We start from the raw sequence: 13,237 nt of genomic DNA on the forward strand, positions 1-13,237 counted from the left end.
ATAAGGATAGACTGACCTGAGTCCTTAATCACACTATAAATTCTAGTCGCAACCAACACCAAAAGACAAAGACACCTGAAGCATCAAGTTCAGATCTACTCAGAACAAATCAAGGTTCAGGAGACTTACAATATGAAAGAATGCTTATCTTTCCTGGAAAGTGCCAATGAGGAGCCCAGGTAAGTATTCTGTTCCTGCCCACGTCACGTCACACCCTAAACAATCTAGCAGTAGTCCCTAAGAAGGGACTCATGAACATGGGTGGTGGTGGCAGAATCTGATGACTTCTGACGTTCTTCCATCCCCGAGAAACTGTTATGGCATCAACGATATCAGAAAAACTTATGAAGGAGGAGGGGGTGGAATTTCTTTACTCCTAATCCTTGGAAATTAAGTCTTTCAATCCAGAGCCTCTGTTTCTGAGGAAATGCCTGGCATAATTTTTTTCCTCTTCTTTTTCTGGACAAGTCCCTCTCATCTTCAAAGCCCAACTTGAAACTCATCTTTAGGAAAGTGACTATAATGGAAGCTTTACCTTTTCTCTGACACTCAGAACTGTGTTAATTTGCATTTCACGATATCCCATTCAACAAACAACTATTACATGTAAAGTATATTTAAATTCATTCTGTAGGCACCAAACATTAAACATGCAAAAGAACATGATCCCTAATTCCAGGGAGCTTAGAGATTTGTGTGAAACACACACACGCACACATGCACACACATAACATACAAGGTCCTTTTTTTATAACAGGTATCAACCATGAGATCTAGTACCAAAGAGGAGAGAATCATTAACAGCTTTTCAAATAATCTTAAATCTTTTCATGTGTGAAGGGTTTGCTTATGTGAGGAGTGGACTTTTCTCCACATTCATTTCAGATCATCTGATACAGAATTATGTCCATAAAAGGCAAATATTGTTTAGTGCTATATTTCTTTTGAAGGCTTTCTTCCAAGCTTTCTAAATGGTTCAAGGCTATGCTTCCCATTAGCCTTACGCAATCAGTAACCCAAGAACCACTGTAATGAAGCCTCCTGCTTCATATGTGAGAAAAACAGCAAAGAAAATTTTAATAAACAAATCAAAACAAAAAAAGCATATGCAGAATAACTTCAGAACTTATGCACGCCTACAGGGGAAAACAGTGCATGTGACATTACATTTATTATACCTCCCATCAGTGGTGAGTAGCTCGAACGGCTCATCTATGTTCTGCTTTTTAAGGAAAACATGAACAGTGCTAATCATTGTGTAATTCAAGGTAAGAGAGGGAAAGCATGAAGATAGAACACAGTATGTCTAATTGTTCTGACTGGTATAAGAACAAATACAAAGCTCACGGATGAGATAAGTATGTTGAAGAAAGAAAACTGACAGTGTGACAGAATACTAAGAAAAGTGAAAGGGAGTCTGCTGCAGGACAGAAAATAGCCACAGGGTCAAGATGCCTGGAGTGGGACAGAGATTTAGAGAACTGAGACTTCTTTTCCCCTAGCAATAGAAGCTAATTTAAGGGAAGCAGGAAGAATTCTGACAGCAAAATGAGAAATGAAAATAAGTCATCTTCAACAAACCAGACAAAAGAACTAGGCTTTTGGCGGCAGAGATGAAGAGAGAATTATTTGTATGAGGGCTCTGCTTCGAGAAGTGTGAAAGAACAGCAAATGCAATTTATTTAATGAGGACCTAAAACATGCAGGATAGGAGAGGAATTCAGGAGGAAAAAGAAAATCATCATGTCCTTATGGGGCTCCCAAGCTCAGAGCCTAATGGGAGAGGCAGACACAATGAATCAACATGGCACCGAAACACCGGCAGGAGTCCTAGGCTGGATTAACAGCAAGTGGGACCAAGAGAAACCAGGCAGCCTGAAAGGAGAGAACGAGGGCAAAAATCAAGGTAATGAGAAAGGTCAAGGGTGGGATCACCAAGTGTGAAGGAAGGGAAGAGGCAGAGTGGGAAGCTGGGGTCATAGAAGAGAACATTCAAGAATTGGCACTTAGAGTGAAGGCAATGTTTGGCTCCCAGGAGATTCCAACCAACCTCTACTGAAGAGTGATGTGAGGGGTGAGGCAAGATGGCAACCATGAGTGACGGGGGGGGTGTGGGGAGAATGGACAGTCAATGATTTGTGAGGCCAGAACATCATCAGGATGGAGCTAATGTCCCCAAGGAGGATGGCAGGAGGTGGGTGAAGGCAGGACAATGAGGCAGTAGGTGACCACTAAGGAGAGACGCAGTGCTGGCAAAATACTGGAAGATTTTAGGGTGACCATATAATTTATTTCCAAACCTGGGACACTACTAATAATTATACCACAGGCACAACCCACGATGGTTATGCCAAGATCCACCCTAGTGGATTTTGAGATTCCAATAAGGATGAGGAAAGGGCAGCGTCTGCAGGTGATGGGATGGCCTTTAAATGAGGCAGGGGTTTGCAGGGGGAAAGAGTTAAAGATCAGCATGTAGATGGAAGTTTCCAGAACAATGATGATTAGAAATAAGATCTATTCACATGTAAGCAGAGGAAAGTAGACCTCGGCCCTTATCAAGAGTCAAAGAGTATGGAAAGAATTATATTTCTGACATAGAATGTTCACTCTTCTATGATTAAGCCCTCAAAATGGTTTCTCTATGCCTCATCGCCAGGCAGATATTAGCGTAAAATATATTTTTCCTTGTAAAATACAAATAATGTTTTTCCTTTTAAGGAATGAATAAACAGAGCCTTAGGTGTGCTGTACTCCAGCCTCAATGTTCTGCACTATCTTGGGTTAGCCAAGATATCTCAGAGAGAGGAGAAGGAGAGCGAACTTGGGCCATCAGATATTTAAGTGGTCCACTAGTGATAAAAACTCTGGGTCTCAGTTCCTTGATACACAGGAGATGTTTGAGGTGTAAAGAGTAACACAACTGCTGCTGGTTTGTCGTCATTACTGTGATTCTAGGGGCTGGTCCCAGAGACCGTGAGGGATAATGAGGCCAGGAAAGTGTCTTAATTAAGCACACATACATCTGTCATGCGACTCAGCACCATCTTCCGGTGAAACCCCCTGGCAGCAGCTCACACACTTGGAGGGCTCAGGGGAGGGATGTGAAGCCCCCAGGGTGTGTCTGAGGAGGGAAGCCCGGCCCAGACCTCAGTGTCAGGCCTTAGTCCGCTCCATCCTGCCACAGAGGCCCTGGGGAACATGGCGGAAGCACTCCACCACTGCACACAGCTCTCGCACTGGGGGTCAGCTGAGAGCCGCTCCCTGTCATCCAACCTGGCGGCAGGGAGTCACCTGTGAGCTCTGCTGTGTCTGCCCCTCGTCTAGGCACTTTAAATCTTTAGAAAAGACAAACTTGCCACTTGCCTTGTAAATTGCAAACCCAGCTGCAACCTCATATGGGGCTCCATTTCGTCAAGAGTGCAAAGCAACATCTTAGACCAGTGCTTCTCAAAGCTGGCTGCACATTTAGAATCACTTCTGGCTTTTTTTTTTTTTTTTTTTTTTTTTTACTGAAATCAAGATGCTCCCTTTTTAAGGTGGGGTAAATCATGTAAATTAAAGAGAAATTTAGGAAAAATTTTTAAGGAATAATAATTTTGGGTAGGCAACTGTAAGGAAGGTAACAATCATGTGTGCCAAGGCTACGTGATTCCTCCACAGGCCCCAAGGTGAGAAAGTGACGCCCTGGTTTTCCAGAAATTCTTTGCCAGTACATATTGCATAGCTATAGGTACTGTTTGTTGTTACACTGAGTCCTGGGCAGAAGTTTTGTCCCAGAAATTCATTATGCTGCAAAGTCGCAAAGCCATATCGAGGAATGCTGAAGTACTGAAGCCACGAGAGCCAAGGCACAACGGTTCTGAGATTTACCAACAGCCCTGAAAATATCATCATAAACACAAAAGAGATGGTCATGAGAAGCGTTGCTATGGATACCATGCTCTGACTTGCTGCTATGGCCAGCGCCATTGAACAGGCTGAATAAGCCACCATCATCACGGTAAACATCATGATGAAGAAGGCCTCCACCTGTGGTTTCAGTCCTAACGGGGAGTATGTTATACTAGTAAATATAATACTTGGTAACATCCTCATGGGGAGTAAATCAGATAACAGTTTTCCAAAGAAGTAAGATGACACTCTGTAGTATCCACTGATATATTCATGTATGAAGAGCTTCTTCTCGACCACCAGGAGCTCCACGGCCGACACACTGCTGAAACACTGGTTGGTGGTCAGGAAGAAGCGCACCCTGGCTCTGTTCTGCATTCCTGTAGGATCATTTTTTAGATCGTAGAAAATGGCACCTATAACCAGTCCCAGGATGACTGTTACAATTATCTGAACTATAGAAGCCTGGAGATCACCCAGTAAGTTTTTGAATGAACGTCTGGAAATCCATCTGAGCTGATGACAGAAGGAGGTGGCATAGGTGATCTCCTTGTAGACTGAAATATTCTTCTTCTGACCCCCTGAGAGTTGATCTAACTCAACTTTTGTCTCCTTGAAGAAGGAGGAGTTGGCATAAAACTCAGTTAATTTTCCTATGAGCGGAATATCTTTCTTGGAAGGCTCTTCAGTCTCCCTGGCTTCACCATCTGTGTCTTCTCTGTTTAACACCACAGCACAGGAGTCTCCATTAATGACGTCCAGGAAGAAGTCTGCAGGGTTATTATAGGGCTCACGGTGGTAACCAGTGGATGGAAAGTAACCCAAGGCCTCCTGAGCAGGCCCGTGGAACATTAATCTTTCTGAGGCCAACAAGGTAAGGCTGTCAAAGAACTTGAAGACGGAATAACGAGGCTGATGAATGGAGAAAATGGTTGTCCATCCTTATTTAGACATTCTCTTCAGAAGCAAAAGGACAGCATTTGCTGTGCTTGAATCTAAGCCAGTTGTGGGCTCATCCAGGAACAAGATGGATGAATCAGTAATAAGCTCCATTGCAATACTAGTCCCGTTTCTTTCTCCTGCAGACACACCACGGGGGATCAGGTGAAAATGACAATTCGGATTCACTAGGTCTGGGGCTGGTCAGAGATTCAGCATTTCTAACAGGTTCCCAGGTGATGTCAATGCTACTGGACCACACTTTGAGTAGAAAGGTTCTCAAAAATGGTAAGCTCCCTGAAAACAAAGGATCTTTTATTTATATCTCTGTATCCACCAAATACCTAGCACAGTGCCTGGAAAATATTGATTATGAATACACGTTGGCTGAATGGATGAATCGATGGATGGCCCAATCTGCCCCCACAATACTAATCTACTTCCCACAATTTCCAAACATCCGAAGTGACGTCAAGTTGAACGAGGAAGAGGCAGGTCTAGATTAGCTATATAAGAAAGCTTCATCTATTCAATCAGGCTTACCGGTTGGTCTGTACTGAATATTTGTTCATAATTGTAGTAACAACTCAAAAAGTACCTTGAAAAGGTAGGTCACATTTTCTAAGACATCATAAGTGCCCTGTTCGAGTTTGGACAGGAACGTATAGCTCAGAAATCGCCATAGCAAACCCCCAAATGATGGGTTCACCACCTGGTCCTCTTGAAAAAGAAAAGCACTCTGCTTGGTCACTTCCCCTGGTGGTCAGCTGTCCCCACACTCCCTAGTACCGATTTCCCAGAAATTATCCAGCATGGCTGTTTTCACGACCTTCTCTGATGACTGAAATATCACTAGAGGAGAAAGTGAGTGTTGTTTGACTTCGGTATGGCTGTCAAGTGAGCCTCTGAGTGCCCCGAGGGGGGTCTCACACCCTCGACATCCCACGAACAGTACGAAAAGTGCTGTTTAATATTTACTAATAAACACCTTCTGCATGGAGCTTCAGGGGGACTGTTGAGAGGAAGCTCCATGGAAGCCGAAGCCCATGAGCACTCAGTTCTACCGCTGCTTGTTAACACCTCCCGAAGAGATGCAATCATTCTGCATGGCTGGGATTTCTGCTCAGAATTTCCAGCATCCCATAAGGCAGTTACTCTAGCAGGCTCGTCAACATCACAGTTTATGAGGTAACAGGAGGAAAAGAGAACCACGGTCTATCTCAGCGTCAGAAGAAATGCCTGGCAGACCACGGTTAATGAGGGAAGCCGAGGAGACCGTCCCAGGGACAAGCCCACTCAAGAAGATGTCACATTCCAAATATCAACATCTGGGATAGGTGAGGTTTAGGCAGTCATTCACTGTTTTGTGATACTGGGAAGTCATGACCTCAAAGAGATTGTCCACTTGTAAAAAAAATCCTGACTTTTTATTGGGCAACAACTTACAGGCTTTGCTATACTAACTGCTGACTTTTTCATTTTACATATTGTATAAATGGTAACAAAAAAAGTGGATGAGTAACATACAAAAAGCCGTAATCAAGCTTCCTTTTAGTTATGTCGATATTGATTAAAGCATGTCGTGATGCCTGAACACTGTATTCAGAAATGACCACATGCCTTTTACAAGCTACCCATACCGTACCTCACAGTTTCCTGCTTCTTCGTACATCTGGTAATGTGTGACTGCATGTTCTCAACAGCCATGCACTGCACGCTACATTGTTGAAGGACTGAATTTTGTTGTTTTCCTTGCAAGAGTGTGGAGTTTCCTTACGGTGGGCATGTTACTTGCAGGTCAGCTTGACCTGTCAAGGCTTGGTTTTGCGCTTCATTTAGGGTGGGTCTAGGGTAGCGCTATTCCTATGGCTAACTTTTCTGAGTTGTCAATTGGATGCCAAGTGTGTTCAACAAAGTTCTTCCATTCTGCTTGGCCAGAACTCCAACATCTCCTATCACTGGTGACCTCTGGGATATCCACTCAGCTCACAGCCCACCCACACACCCTCCTCCCCCCACTTATTTTCGGCCGGGTCTTGCCTCACTGATACACAGCCTAGTACTTGGCCAAAGACTCAAGGGACCCTTATAGATAGACTTTTGGAGCTCTTTCTTTGCACAGCTCGTGCTCCTCTGCAATTCCCTGCCCTGAAAATTCCATCCACCTCGGCAGCCGTGAGTTACAGTCTCCGTTGATTCTATCCAATGGGTCTTCTGCTCTCTGTTTAGGCTCCAGTGCCCTGTGCTGCAATGTAGAAAGTGCCCCCAGGCAAAAAGCCAGGGCTGACAGGGAACTCACTTTATGCTTCCCTTCTCTCAAGGATCACATCCCTGTGCTGTGCATTGTCCAATGCCTCAAAACAGCTGGTTCATGTATTTTGTCCAATTTTAAAGTTGTCTATGGCAGGAGGTTAAATCTAATGCTCTTTACTCCATCATGGCCACAACCAGAAGTTATATTCTCGCCTTAAAAGACTGTTTCTTTAATTAGAGTGAATTTATTTTATTCTAGATAGAATAGAACTTTAAGCTCTATCTTTAAAAGTCTGAGCTATTTCAAGGTCTAATTCCCAAAAGAGGTCCTAGAGAAAGAATTTCTGAAATGAAGGCACATACAAGGGATTTTAACTATCCTGGAGTTTCCTGTGCTAGTCATATACACTCTTCTCTAACAAGGAAGGCGGAATATTCCCTAAGGAAAATTAGAGTTACTGTTGAACATCTTTATATGGAAAAGTTAAATACAATGCAGTAAGGTAGTGCCACCCAACCTTTTCCAGATAATGGCACACCTATAAAATGATAATATTTTGATGACATGCTGCTGGAGGCCTGATGTTGTTGGACATCATCAACTGGGAGGCAGTGGGGGTTCTTCCACCCACCTAAGGCCCTTCCCACCCACCCAGGAGAGCTGAGGGGATCACTGTCCTATGCTCCTAGAACCCACTCAGAGCACAGGGGTTAGGAAATGCTACAGAAGTAACGTTTGAGTCCAGATGTCACTAAGAAATGAGAAAAAAGTTGAAACCCAATCTCAGTCCCCCGAAAGAGAACAGAGCTTTCACAGGCATCTTGAGAGGCAGGCAGACAGGAGTCAGGGAGGCCTGAGGGGACTTTAATAGGAGACAACCCAGAGCAGAAGCCCCAAAGGCCTCCGGGCTCATAGACTGTTTCCCTCTTAGAAAAAGATGTTTCTATCCGGAGCCTCTTCAGAGAACAGCACCCAACAGATGCTGCCATATTGGCCCAACTCCAGGGTCATCATTCACACTGGGCATGTCCTGGAGTTGTGGGGCATGGCCGTACGGTTTGTCACAATGTATATATAAGAACTGCTTACTGATTTCGTTATTTCATTTGCAGCTTATACAGTCCTAAGTCTTAGGAAATGTTTATGCTTTTAGCCTTTTTTTTTCTAATAGTAGAATGAAAGACTTTCTACCCCCTTAAATTCTACTTCAAAAATCAGTAATCATGTGAAAAGGAGATGTTTGCAGGGAGGGCCTTTCCTGGGTACTTATAATCTGGCTTTAAGAATGACCAGAGACATTAGGGCAGGTGGACAAGTCATACACCAAATGCAAATCATCAAGGTGGCACTTTTGCACTTTTTTGTCCATTTAAATATAATCAAGCATGTGAAATTATGTAACAATATGTTTTCATAGAAACTTCTCATTTTCTACTTGTTACGTCATTTACACTGCAAGGACCACTTAATGCTAAATTTTAGAAGCTGTTTCTAACGGCGCCTTCAGCTCATCCAAAGCTTATGGCTAATGGCATAATTTACCTCTCAAGCTGTCCATCCTATAGCTGAGATTTCATTTTCATTTATGTTTAGGGAAATATATTGATTCTGCATCCAAATACATGCCTTTCTTCCATTAAAAGGATAGTAGATATAATACAAAATCATTTTGCTTCATTACAAACACAGCAGCATTGATAAAGCATCTTTCATTATGTTTTAAGAGCTGTTCTTAGCTCCTGCACCACCTCTAAGAGATACAAAGAAGGCTGTTAGGGTGAGGGCGGAGGAATCTTCATTTCCCAAATAAGCATCAGGAAGGAATAAGAAGCGAAGGGCATAGCCATGATCATTGTGAAGGTCAAGAACATCCAAGCCAGCTGCAGCAGCTACTGGTGAATTCTTACCTTCCATCTCCCTTTCTTACAAGACAAATCTACATTTCTTTTAAGTCTTTCTTTTAGGAAAGCTTATTCCTTGGCATGAAAATTTGTTTGGAGTCTTTTTCTCTATACACAGCAAATTTAGCTTCTAGGCCTGTGCAGTGAGTGAAAAAATATAATTCCCAGGTCAAATCTCGGTTCTCAGGCAGCTCATCTAAGTCCAGGCCTGACTAGTGGAATATGGCTGCACTTGTTCGCCACCCTGGGGAGAAAGTGGCACAGGGGTACAGAGGTGGGGTGCAGGGGACGGCTCTGCTATGGGAGATTCATGGTCTTGTCTTACAAAGTATATTCCCAGGAAGACTCAGAACAAAACCAAGGTCCTTGAAATTCATGCAATTACGTATCAAGCAATTATTTACTAAACACTGGAGCTCAGATGACCTTGTAAGAAAAAGAGACCAACCAACGAACAACATTCTCTCAATAGTATCTTTGCAGAGCAAAGTTTTTAATTTTGCCAGAGTCCACTGCAGCAGCTCTCTCTTTCATGGATTGTATAACAACTCTCTTCTCCTATGTTTTCATAATAACTTTTTTTTTTTTGCGGTACGCGGGCCTCTCACTGTTGTGGCCTCTCCCGTTGCGGAGCACCGGCTCCGGATGCGCAGGCTCAGTGGCCATGTGGGATCTTCCCGGACCGGGGCACGAACCCATGTCCCCCGTATCGGTAGGCAGACTCTCAACCACTGCGCCACCAGGGAAGCCCTGTTTCCATAAATAACTTTTTAATGTCTTATGTTTTCTATGCAGATCTGTGGTCCATTTTGAGTTAATTTTTGCATAATGTGTTAGATTAGGTAAGGGCTTTTTTTTTTTTTTTTTTTGTCTAGGTATGTTCAATTGTACCAGCACCATTTCTTGAAAAGATTATCCTTTCTTTCTTAAATTTTCTTTGCACCTCTGTTGAAAATTAATTGCCTATATTTTCATGGGTCTGTTTCTAGACATTCTATTTCAAGGGCTAGCAAACTACATCCCATGGGTTAAATCTGGCCTGCTACCTATTTTTGTACAGACCTCAAGCGAAGAATAGTTTTTACATTTTCAAATAGTTTTTAAAAATCAAAAGAATAATATTTCAAAGAATATGAAAATTACAGGAAATTCAAATTTAAGTGTCCATAAATAAAGCTTTATTGGAACTCAGCCACACCCATTCATTTACACCTATGACTGCTTTTGTATAGTTGAGATAGATACTATATAGCCCATAAAATATAAAATATTTTCTCTCTGACCCTTTCCAGAGAAAGTTTGTGAAGCCCTGGTCTAGGATATGAGGATCCTTATCCATGCCAAATCTCGGGGGTTCTCTGAATGCCGCTATAAAGAAAATACTGTAAGGACAGAAGCTTTAAATAGAACCTCTGAAAGCCCTGAGGAAGGCAGAAAAGGAATGCATGTAATAGCCAGCTACCCTTTCGAACTAGGACTAAAATATAAAAGCCTTAAGTAAAACTATTCTTAAAAGGATGAATTTTACTGCACCATGTAGTTAACTATAAAATGGGGAAATTTTAAGTCCAAAAGGTATTTACTTTTAATGATATTTTCTTAAATATCTCTATGAGTCATAAACTGAGAAAAAACATTTGTAATGTGAAAGATGACAGGTTAATGTCATGAATATAAAGTATTTTTATAAAAATCAATTGGAAAACGACACATAACATTTTCAACTTGAGTAATCATTTAAAAAAATGCAAATGCCTATCAGATTAGCAGAGATTAGAAAGAATGATAATATCTGGGCATGACAAGGATAGGGAAACATTCTCATAGGCTCCTGGGGGGAGACTAAATTGGCACAATCTTTCAGAACATCACTTAAATGCCTTTAAAAGGCACTGAAGCATCAATACATTTAGCAATTGATCATCAGGAAATAACAACAACTGCTAACATTTATACAGAACTTACTAGGAGCCAGGCATTCCAAGTGCTTTACCTCCTTTAACTCACTTAATCTTTACAACACCAGGAGGTAGGTACCGTTATCATCCCCATTTCACAGATGTGGAAACAAACTAAGGCACAGAGAGACTGAGCAGCCCGCCCAAGGTTACACAAGTAGCAGAAAGTGGCAGAAATAATTACATTCATGAAGATCTACAAACAAGGTGATGACTACATGCAACATGGTGTAAAATAGGGAAGAACCAGAAACAAGCCAAATATAAAAGAGGATCGTGGTACTCCATACATTGGGATGCTAAGGAACCATTTAACCGTGCTGCCAAAGATAGGCAAGATATATTGGGGGCAAAGGGGGTAAACAAAAGAGTGTATATGATATGACCTTATTTTTATTTTTAAGCTGTAATTGTGTGTGTGTGTGTCTCTGTGTGTGTATAAAGTCTGGGAGAACACAGCTCAGATATTAAGAGAGGTATCTGACGGTGACGCAGTCACAGGTGATTCTGACTTTCCTTCGTATTTATCTGTTTTGTTCTCATTCTCTAAGAGTAAGTTTTACTTATTTAATTTTAAAGTATTACTTAAAAGTGCATCCCATGCCATCTCAGAAAAGTATATTTTAATAAAATGCAAATGTGAATGTAAGACCTTTGAGATACTTTAAGAAGATAGGGGCTACACAACTACTGAATATAATAAATTACTTTCATCCTAAGAAAAGTTAAAATAAATAATACAGGGGCATTTCAGGGAAACTACTGACCTTAATTTCAGGAGAGTTCAATATACCAAGAGAGAACTCCCAGTCAATGGGCATTTGTCTTTTCTTCTTCCGATCATAACTTATCACAGCAATAGCTGTAATTTTTAATTTCTAAAGCACTTTCGGCCACAACATCTCACTTAATCCTCACAACAGCCCTCTCAGAGTAATAGAAATAGAAAGAGTGGAGAGAGAAAACAGAAAGAGTCTCTCTAATTCCTTAAGACACCTGCAGGGTTTTCTGTGTGTTGCAGGAGAAAAACATCCCAGGATGCTGTAGCAAGGCTTACTAATGTCCTGCCACTAAAGCACAGCACTTGGGAGAGAGATTACAATTAGGCTGAACGAACACAGGGTCCCTTTAGACAGTTTTATATAATTTGAGGAGGCATGTAAAGTTGAGAATCTGTGTCAACTGCAAACTCCTCTGTCTATGAGAAATCTGCAATCATCAAAATTTCTGGGTGGCACTGTTTTGACTGTCTACTGGTAAACTAAAGCGAAGTGTTCTCCCACCGCCAAGTCCTACTTTCACCAACCTCATCTAATTTAAAAACTGTGTCTCTGTGATGGTAAACATGCTCAGGAGGAAGAGTTTGGGTTTTTTGTGTTTTTTAAAAGATTTTTTGATGTGGACCATTTTTAAAGTCTTTATTGGATTTGTTACAATAGTGCTTCTGTTTTCTGTTTTGGGTTTTTGGCCCCGAAGGCATGTGGGATCTTAGCTCCCTGACCAGGGATGGAATCCACACCCCCTGCATTGGAAGGTGGAGTCTTAACCACTGGACCACCAGGGAAGTCCCAGGAGAAAGAGTTTTGATCAAATGTGTTTCTGGTGTCGGGAATCTTCCCATCGGTCCTGGTGTCCAGGTTACTTTAAAGAGGAAGACAAAACAGCAACAAACTGTATTCCTTGGGATTTCTAATGCTCTGAGGAGGAGATATATTGTGACTGCTGTCCCCAGTAGGGACATATGCAGTCTAACAAGACAGGCTATACTGCAAGAAATACATCCTATGACATAAATGACTCATCTGCTGAACGCTGACATTTTTCAAATGTGTGTAAACCCAGATGATCCCAGACCTACACCTAACTTCTTCATTCACTCATAAAACATGTCCTTCTAATGGCTCTGTCAGTGTGTCATCACTTTCAGGGTGACACCTGCTAATTTACTCCTCATCCCTGAAACCACATTTAATCCTACACTTTAGCTCTGCTAAAAGCTTCAGCAGTTGAGAGAGAAAGGGTCAAGGCCAGCAATCTACATAGCTGATCGGCTTTCTTATACCAAGCTGAGAACACTTCATGAGATTTCTAAAGCCGCTTTCCTGTGGGGAGAGAAGCAAGGAAGTCTGGAAACATTTTGTTCATGAATAAATGTTTCAATTAATAAATTAATGGGAGGGAGGCAGGAAGGGAAAATAAACATTAGAACAAACAAAAGAACATATCATCACAGAATGACTTAGGAAGGAGCTAGGGATGCCTTTTCTTTCTTTCTCTCCTTCCCCCCCCCC

The 13,237-nt window shown here is 42.0% G+C and overlaps 1 protein-coding gene and 1 pseudogene across 3 annotated transcripts in view; both read right to left on the reverse strand.

The window, feature by feature from the left end:
* SH3KBP1 (SH3 domain containing kinase binding protein 1) overlaps nt 1-13,237 on the reverse strand; it is a 436,506-nt gene that overhangs the window by 68,867 nt on the left and 354,402 nt on the right. The gene's annotated exons all lie outside the window — the stretch shown is intronic.
* On the reverse strand, nt 3,486-4,983 carry LOC114906038 (annotated as a pseudogene).

This window comes from Monodon monoceros, unplaced genomic scaffold (genome assembly GCF_005190385.1).
Source record: "Monodon monoceros isolate NGI ecotype Baffin Bay Population unplaced genomic scaffold, NGI_Narwhal_1 Super_Scaffold_22, whole genome shotgun sequence".
Classification (NCBI taxonomy): Eukaryota; Metazoa; Chordata; class Mammalia; order Artiodactyla; family Monodontidae; genus Monodon; species Monodon monoceros.